A 9,797-nucleotide genomic window follows, 5' to 3' on the forward strand; every position below is an offset into this window, starting at 1 on the left:
ATCAAATAAGGATTCATAGCGTAGAATCAGACATTTATTTGTTGGTGACTTTGTTACAAGGCATCCGGGCCATTCTCTGTGGACACCTGCTATACTTTTCATTTGAGTTTAAACTTTGGCAGTGGGGTATTTTTAAATCCTAAACAGCAACTCCAAAACAGCACTCTTCTTCATTAAGCCACAGCAGACAAAAAGACAGACAAACCTATTGCTATCAAGTAAACTCTGACTCATGGTGACCTGACCATGGTTACAGATAGTACTGAGCTCCTGAAATAGGAGCAATATCCATAAAGGCAACATAGGAAAGGCCGATTCTGACCTATACTAACTCCATAGAGGGGAACTATTACTATCAACAACATTCACAATATAAAACTGATTCCTATAAGGTCAGATAGACACCACCATGCCTCACCCTCTGTTGCACCTACTTCTGCTAATCACTGGGCCAAATATTCATTGAAAATAATCATACAGACTTTACAAAACCTTTTCTCTCTCTCTCATTGTTGTGTGGTTTATTAAAGAAACAGATTGTGGGAAGAAGAGGAAGCAAAGATCTCACATAGTGAAAATCCAGGTTTACTACAGCAACACAAATGCAAGAAGACTCTTGTTTCCTCAATTGCCCAACAAGCTTTATCATGCAGCAGTCACAAGTCAGCTCTTCTTTCAATCATCCAGTAAGCAAAACTTTTAACTCTGGATCCATCTCCAGGGCTCTGTCAGGCTACATCTTGCCACAGTCTCTGCACAGTCTGGTTATTTCTCTCGCTTACGTTGATAGCACAGCTGTTGATGATGTAGATGATGCCAATCAAAGGCAAAACATGTGTCTGTAGTAGAGGCAGCTGGAGACTATGCCCCCAGGGGCACTAAGGGTGGGGCGTGAAGCGTCAAAGATTCATTTTACTTACATAGTCCCACCTGGCCATGTGGTTAGGTTGAAGGCAATGAATAGAAAAGTAAAAAATCCTACCATGACAGCTCCAGAGGGCCTTCTGGGTTGTGATCTTTATGAAAGGCAGATCACCAGGTCTTCCTTCCATGGAACTTCTGGGTAAGTTAAACCACCAACTCTTCAATTAGTCGTTGGGGACAAACAGTGTATGCCACCCAAAGACGAACGCTATATGGTCTAGAAGTAAACTTAAAAAAATGCCTGTGATAGAACTAGCTATGCAGCCCGGGAGCCTCATTCACCTACTGAGGGAGCTCCTCAAACCTACTGCTCTCTTTCTTGCCCCTTTAGTGTACTCTACTCAGCTAATTCTTATTCATTCTTTTAGTCCCAAGAAAGCCATCTCAGCTGTCCTCACCTCAGCAAGGTGGTCTGCCATGTGCTTCTTCACAGTGCTGCTCCAGCTCCTTATAAGTGATGACTACCTATTTTTCCTGCTAAGCAGTCTCCAAGCATTGCAATTAGTATTGTTCCCTGTGACATCCCTGAAGCCTGGCATAGGGTAGATGCTTTATGGATATTGGTTGAATAGCCTAACAATGTTTGCTAATTGCAATAGTTTCAAAATTTTGTGATGTTCCTATTTGTTGTTGTTGTTATGTGCCGTCAAGTTGCTTGCGACTCATAGCAACCCTATGTACAACAGCCCTAAACCCTGCTCTATCCTGTGCCAATCGCACTGCCTCTGACACACCCATACTGATTACTCCAGTCACTGAATCAATCCACCTCATAGAGGGTTTTCTCCTTCTGCTCTGTCCCTCCACCCTCCCAAGCATGATGTCCCTCTCCAAGGACCTCTCCCTCCTTACAACATGTCCAAAGTATGTCAGACAAAGCCTCAGAATCCTTGCCTCCAAGCAGCAACCTGGTTTAACCCTCTCCAGAATGAATCTGTTTGTTTTCTTGGCAGTCCATGGTACATTCAATACTCTTCTCCAGCACCACAGCTCAAAGGCATCAATTCTCCTTCTATCCTCTGTGGTCATTGTCCAACTCTCTGATGCATAACAAGTGATTGCAAAGACCATAGCCTGTATCAGACGCACCTTAGTCTCTGGAGTGACACCATTGCTCTTCAGTACCCTAGAGAGGTCCCTAACAGCAGACTTTCCCATCGTGATTAAAAAAATGTTCTGAATGCTTAGGAAACAAAATTTCAGAGTCGCAAAGGTTGTCATGACATATATACCAATTCAGGAACTCTGGTGGCTTAATGGTAAGGAGTTGCACTGCCAGCTCAAAGGCATGCAGTTCAAATCCACCAGTTGCTCCATGGGAGAATGAAGGGCACTCTCTTCTTATGTGATTTACAGCCTCTGAAAACTCAATGTACAGTCAGATATGAGTCAGTTCCAACTTGAGGGCACGAAAAAACATCTACCAATTATGCTTCTATCTTTCCTTTCCCTTTGGTTAAATATTTTTTATTTTAAATTTTTAAAAAAATTTTTATTCTTTTTTGTGTATGTACCACCAAATCAGATCTGACTGGTACAGGAGGAGATTGCCCCTCCTTCTCCAGCAGAGCATTGGGTGGATTTGAACAGCGTACCTCTGGGATTGCAGTGCAGCTTCTTGCCACTAGGCCCCAGAGCTTCCTCCCTTTGGTTAAATTTTTATCCCTAACCTTATCTTATTTTACTTTTAAATAAAAACTCTATCCTATTTTAGTGATTTATTTAGTTTTGGGCATAGTGTGCACTGTTGGGCCAAGAAGTGTAACAGATGTTGTATTCTATCAAGCTGATTACAATTCACAGAGACCTTATGGGACAGGATGGGACTGCCCTATAACCCTGATGACATGGTGGGTTGTGTATGCTAACGAAAAGGTCAGCTGTTTGAATCCACCAGCAGCTCTGCTGGGGGAAAAGGCCAGATTAAGATTTATAGCCTCTGTGTATAGGAATTGTTTTGATAGCCCTGGAGATGATTTTGTCAGGTTTTACATGACTAAATCACTAAGTCTTTCTCCTACAGAGTTGTTGATGAGTTCAAACCCCTGATCATTCAATTGATAGCTGTACGCTTAACCACTGCACCATGAGGACTAAGAGATGGCTTGTTAGTCCATGCTAAGGAATTGCGTTGCTAACTCAAAGGCATACAATTGGAATCCTCACCGGCTGCTCTGAGAACAAAGATGGGCAGTCTCATCCCATGGTATTAGCTTCTGAAAACCCACTGAAGGGCTCGCTCTGACTTGATGGTACATAACGACAACAGAATGTAATTAAAGGAAATTCTGGTGGCCTAGTGGTAAGGAGCTGCACTGTTGACCTAAAGGTGTGTAGTTTGAATCCACCAGCTCCATAGGAGAAAGATGGACAATTTCCTTCTTTGTGACTTACTGCCTCTAAAAATCCTCTAGAGGGTCCTCTATGAGTCAATTCCAACTTCATAGTACATAACAACAACACAGTAACTAAAACCTCTTCTTGGGTTTATGGTATCCTTCTGAGTTGGAATCAACTGCTCAGCAGTGGGCGTGATTTGTTTTACTTCTTGTTTAAGTCTGCCCAATTTTGGTTCAAAACAAGAGCAAGTGGATACATACAGCTGTGTTTAGGAAGTGAAGCTCAATGGAGGCCATGCAAACCTGTGCAGGCTTTGCTCAGCCAGGTGACCGATTTGTTAGGAGGATATCACCACATTTTTCCAGATCAAAGCAGAACGTGAAAGGGCTAGAAGTGGTAGTGGTCCTAATGAGTTAATAGAATCTGTTGATGAAAGGATCTGGGTTTGGTAGTCAGGGCAGCATGGATGTGGATCTCTGCTCTACCATTTATTATGTAATCTAGAAGAGAAAGATGATGATATCTATTTTATTAGGTTATTGGAAGGAATAAATGAGCACGTAGAAGACTTGGGAGAGTGGCCGAGCTCTCTATGTTCAGTGCTTCTTAAATGCTGCCTATACAATTTTCAAAGGTGCCATAAAATTTATGACCTTGCCAGGAAGCTCTAAGGGACAGAGAACGCATACTACCCTGCTTTCTTCCCATTACTTCACATCCCTGTCCTAATCTGTGTCTTCCCCTAAAGTCTCCACTATTTCTACTTACCCAGTAACTCAAATATTGTCCTAGACCTTTCTCTCTCCTCCTCCACCTCTGACATACAAACAGCATCTACAGATCATCTTCTGCTTTCTGGTCCAGGAAAGCCCTCACTTGGAGGACCACAGCAGCTTCCCAGCCAGCTCCCACCAGGATACTTCTGAAACGTTAATCTGATCTCATGCAATCCTTAGCTTAAATCTATCTAATATGTCCTGTTTGTCTGCAGGACAATACCAGATTTCTTTGGGAGGTAATTATAGCTCTGCAAGACCTGGCCTGTCTCCTCACAGTTCCTACCTAGATTACTGTGTTCCATCTAAATGGTATGCTCTGAGAACTCTCAACAGCTTTCTTTCTTTTTTTTTTAAATTGGTTTGCTTATAATCATTCATAAACATTGTGTTTTATATAATCATTCCTATGTTGTTATTGTTGTTATGAGTCACCTGCTACTCATAGTGATCCTATGTACAATAGCTATGAGCCCTGCTCTATCCTGAGCCAATCTCACTGACTCTGATACAACTACCTTCATTACCCCAGTTACTGTGTCAGTCCATCTCATTCAGGATCTCCCTCTCTTATGGGATCCTTCCAAGCATGATGTCCTTCTCCAAGGAGTAGTCCTTTTTGGCCGCGTGTCCAAAATATGTGAGGCAGGGTTTCAAAACCCTTGCCTCTAAGGAGCAGCTTTGTTTTACCCTCTCTAACATAGGCCTACTTGGTGGTCCATGGTATGTTCAAGATTCTTCTCCAGCACCACAAATCAAAGACATCAAATCATTTTCTGTCATCCTTAGTCATTGTCCAGCTCTCTGATGCATAGCAAATAATTGCAATGACCATGGCTTGAATCAGGCACACCTTAGTCTGTAGAATGGTATCATTACTGTTTAGTAATAATTCATATGTTATTGTTGTTAGGTGCTGTCGAGTTGCAGATGACTCATAGCGACTCTATGAATGAAAGGCCTGAGCACTGTTCATAGAGTTTCTGGAGGCAAGCCATTTTGGAAGTGGATGCCACTCCTGCTTCCAGGCTTGTTTTAATCGGGAAGCTCCAGCAAACACTGTCCACTATGGGTAATCATTATCACATTTGGCACATCAGTGTCACAGTGCTCAGTATCACAGCAACCACGAGCTACCTTTGTACAGCAATGCACAGACCAGTGCTATACCACCTAGAAGAATGTTTGACAGAAAAATAATCTGAACCTGGCCCGAGGGCCGCAGATTAAAATCACCCACCTTGGGCTTGGTAGCATAACTTTCTGTCCACTAGGCCAATGTTGCTCTCTCTCTATGTCATCGTTGTTATTGTTGGGTGCCGTCGAGTTGTATTTTATATAGTTAATTACTATTTATTTATGTCTATTATCCCCCTTCTCTTTAAGTCTTCATGAATCTTGATTATTCCTTTATCTCCCACCTCTGCCCACTAACCTCTGCTATCCTAGTGACTTTTTCCTTCTTCTTCTGAACATTTATACATATCATACTCAGCTATCTTTGTATTTTCACAATAATGATCTTATGCAATATAAGTTCTTATGTAACTGAGTTACTTCATTCAGCATAATGCTCTCTAGCCTCTCCCACGTTACACACTATTTTACAAAATTATTATTTCTTAATGCTGCATAGTATTTCATTGTGTGAATGTACCACAATGTCTTAATCCATTTGTTGGTTTATTGGCATTTAGGCTGTTTCCATTTTCTTGCTGTTGTGAATAATGCTGCTATGAATACAGGTATACTTATGTCCATTTGTATCTCAGTTCTAGTTTCCTCAGAGTATGTTCTAGAAGTGGAATAAGTGGGTCGTAATGAATATCTATGTTCAGTTTTCTTAGAAAACACAAATCTTCCTTTTCTAGTGGTTATACCGTATTATAATCACAAGAAAAGAACACAATAATTACAATCTCTCCACATTCACTCCAACACTTACTGTTTGTTGTGTTCTTAAACTTTGCTACTGATGCTGGGGAGAGATGGTATCTTGTTATTTGGATTTGCCTCTATCTCTGATTGCTAGTGATTTTGAACATCTGAATATTGTCCTTTGTGAAGAGTCTTTTCATATCTTTTCCCCATTTTGTTTGTGTTATCAATCTGTTTCTTGTGTAGGCCTTTGTAGTATTCTGTAAACTTTTGTTATGAGACCTTTGTCTGAAATGTCACTTTCAAATGATTTTTCCTACTCTGTGAGCTTTCTTTTCATCTTCTTGGAAAAAGTTTTTAATGAATATTGTTGTTGTTACATGTAATTGAGTCAACTATGACTCATAGTGACCCTATGACAATAACTCTTTAACTCTGTGCTATCTTGAGCCAATCTCAGCATCTCTGACATACCTGTCCCCATTGCTGCAGTCACTGTGTCAAGTCATGTCATCCAGGTTCTTCCCCTCCTGCGCTGACCCTTCACCCTTTCAATATGAGGTCTTTCTTCAAGGTTTGGTTTCTCCTGTCACCATGCTCAAAATAGGAGAAGCAGAGTTTAAAACTCCTTCCCTCTAAGGAGCAATGTGGTTTCACCCTCTCCAGGACAAACTTGTTTATTCTCTTGGCAGTCAATGTTAGGTTCATTACTCTTCTCCAGCAACACAGCTCAAAGACATCAATTATTCTTCTTCCGTCATCATTAGTCATTGCCTGTTTGATACATGTTGCTGCTTGCTGTGTACTGCCGAGTCAAAACTGACCCTCCAGTGGGTTTTCAGAGGCAGTTAATCACACAGGAGGAGATTGCCCATTCTTCTCCTGTGGAGAAGCTGGTGGATTTGAACCACATGCCTTTAGGATTGCAACACAGCTTCTTAGCCCTAGGATACCAGAGCTCCCTATGCATATAAGGACTTAAATTTTAGAAGATCCCATTAGTTGATTTTATCCTGTCCTGGTTGTGCATTTCACACTATATTTGCAAGCCTATTTAGACCATAGGCTAAAGCTTCTAAATTTGTTCCCATTTAGCCTCTTATTATCTATTTTGTTGTTGTTGTTATATGTCATCAAGTCACCTGTGACTTATAGTGACCCTATGTACAGCAGCTCTGAACCCTGCCCTGTCCTGAGCCAGTCTTACTGACTCTGACACACCTACCTTCATTGTCCTAGTCACTGTATCAATCCATCTCATCTGAGGCCTTCCTCTCCTGCACTGTTCCTCCACCCTTCAGAGCATGATGTCTTTCTCCAAGGACTGGTTCCTCCTGGCCATGTGCTCATAATACATGAGACACAGTTTAGAAATTCTAACCTCCAAGGAGAAACTTGGTTTTTCCCTCTTCAAGACAGATTTATTTTTGTTTGTTTTGTTGGTAGTCCATGGTATGTTCAAGACTTTTCCAGCACCACAACTCAAAGGCACCAAATCTTCTGTCATCCTTAGTCATTGTCCAGCTCCCTGATGCATAGCAAGTAATTGCAAAGACCATGGCTTGGATTAGGTGCACCTTAGTCTCTAGATTGACATTGCTACTTTTCAATACTCTGGAGAGATCCCTGAAGCAGATTTTCCCAGTACAATTAATCTTTTGATTTCCTGACTGCTAGTACTGAGAGTGTTGATTGTGGAGCTGAGCAATCTGTTAACAACCTCAGTCTCTTCTTCATCCATCATGGTGTTGCCAATTGTCCCAGTGGTGAGAATCTTTGTGTACATGATGTTGAACTTCAATCCATATTGAAGACTACAGTCTTTGACCTTCTGAAGCAAGTGCTTCAGGTTTTCTTCAGTTTTAGCAGCCAAGGTTGTGACATTCGCATAGTGTAGGTTGTTGATGAGTCTTCCTCCAACCCTGATACGATATTCCTCCTCATAAAACCCAGCCTCCCACATGATCTCTTTCACATATAGATTGAAACAGTCTGGAGACAGGACTCATCCCTGATGCACTCCTTTTCTGATTTTGAACCATGCAGTGTTTCCTTGCTCCGTTCTGAGGACTGATTCTTGGTCCAAGTAATGGTTTTGCATGAGCACAATGTTGTGTCACCTGCATAACATAGGTTGTTGATGAGTCTTCTACCAATTCTGATGCCACATTCCTCCTCATAAAGCCCAGCCTCCCAAATGATCTGTTCTGCATATAGATTGAAAAGGTATGGAGACAAGATGCATTCCTGACACACTTCTTCCCTTTCCTGATTTTGAACCATGCAGTGATTACTTGCTTTGTTCTGAGAACTGGTTCCTGGTCCAAGTACAGGTTTTGCATATAGTTTTGTATTATATCCCTAGGTATCTGATACATTTTGATTTTATTTTTGCATATAATGTGAGATGTGGATCCTGTTACAGTTTTCTACAAGTAGATGTCAAGTTTTCCCAGCACCATTTGTTGAAGGGGCTGCCTTTTTTCCATTTAAGGGGTTTTGTTTCCTTGTCAAATATCAGTTGACTATCAGTCAATGGGTTAAGTTCTGGATTCTTGATTCTATTCCATTGTTCTATGTTGTTGTTGTTGTTATGTGCCATTGAGTCACTTGCGACTCATAGGGACCCTATGTACAACAGCCCTAAACTCTGCTCTGTCCTGTGCCAATCGCACTGTCTCTGACACTCCCATTCCAATTACCCCAGTCACCGAATCAATCCACCCCATAGAGGGCCTTCCTCTCCTGCGCCGTCCCTCCACCCTCCCAAGCATGATGTCCCTCTCCAAGGACCGGTCTCTCCTCACAACATGTCCAAAGTATGTTAGACGGAGCCTCAGAATCCTTGCCTTCAAGGAGCCACACAGTTTAACCCTTTCCAGGACTAATCTGTTTGTTTTCCTAGCAGTCCATGGTATTCTAAATACTCTTCTCCAGCACCACAGCTCAAAGGCATCAATTCTCCTTCTATCCTCCTTGGTCATTGTCCAACTCTCTGATGCATAACAGGTGATTGCGAAGACCATGGTCTGTATCAGACGCACCTTAGTCTCCAGAGAGACACCATTGCTCTTCAGTACTTTGGAGGGGTCCCTAACAGCAGACTTTCCCATGGCAATGCGCCTTTTAATTTCCTGGCTGCTGGTGCCAAGACTGTTGACTATGGAGCCAAGCAAACTAAAGCTGTGTACAATCTCAATCTCTTCACCATCCATTCTGATGCTGCCAATTGGTCCAGTGGTGAGAATCTTTGTCTTCTTGACATTGAGCCTCAATCCATATTGTGGGCTGCAGTCCTTGACACTCTGCAGCAGGCGCTTCAGGTCCCCTTCAGTTTCAGCAAGCAGGGTTGTGTCATCTGCATAACGCAGGTTGTTGATAAATTGTCCACCAATCTTGACCCCACATTTCTCCTCATAGAGCCCAGCCTCCCGGATAATCTGTTCTGCATATAGGTTGAAAAGGTATGGAGATAGGATGCATCCCTGGCATACGCCCTTCCCAATTTTGAACCATGCAGGGTTCCCTTGCTCTGTTCTGACAACTGCCTCCTGGTCCAAGTATAAGTTTCGCATTATAACGATCAAGTGTTCTGGGATTCCCATTCTTCTCAGAGTCAGCCATAGTTTGTTATGATCTACACAGTCAAATGCCTTTGCATAGTCAATGAAACACAGATAGACATTCCTCTGGTATTCCCTGCTTTCAGCCAAGATCCCTCTAACATCAGCTACAATATCTCTAGTACTATCTCCCCAGGTAATCGAAGACGCAAGAAAAGCCTATCTACACACCGGTTCTACAGGATGCATCACCTTTACTCGGGAAACATTACGACTAAACTTCAGAGACATTGATCCCAACATAAGGAACTACCAT

This window comes from Elephantulus edwardii, unplaced genomic scaffold, assembly GCF_000299155.1.
Source record: "Elephantulus edwardii isolate Elephantulus edwardi_28Jun2011 unplaced genomic scaffold, EleEdw1.0 scaffold00067, whole genome shotgun sequence".
In the NCBI taxonomy this organism is placed as follows: domain Eukaryota; kingdom Metazoa; phylum Chordata; class Mammalia; order Macroscelidea; family Macroscelididae; genus Elephantulus; species Elephantulus edwardii.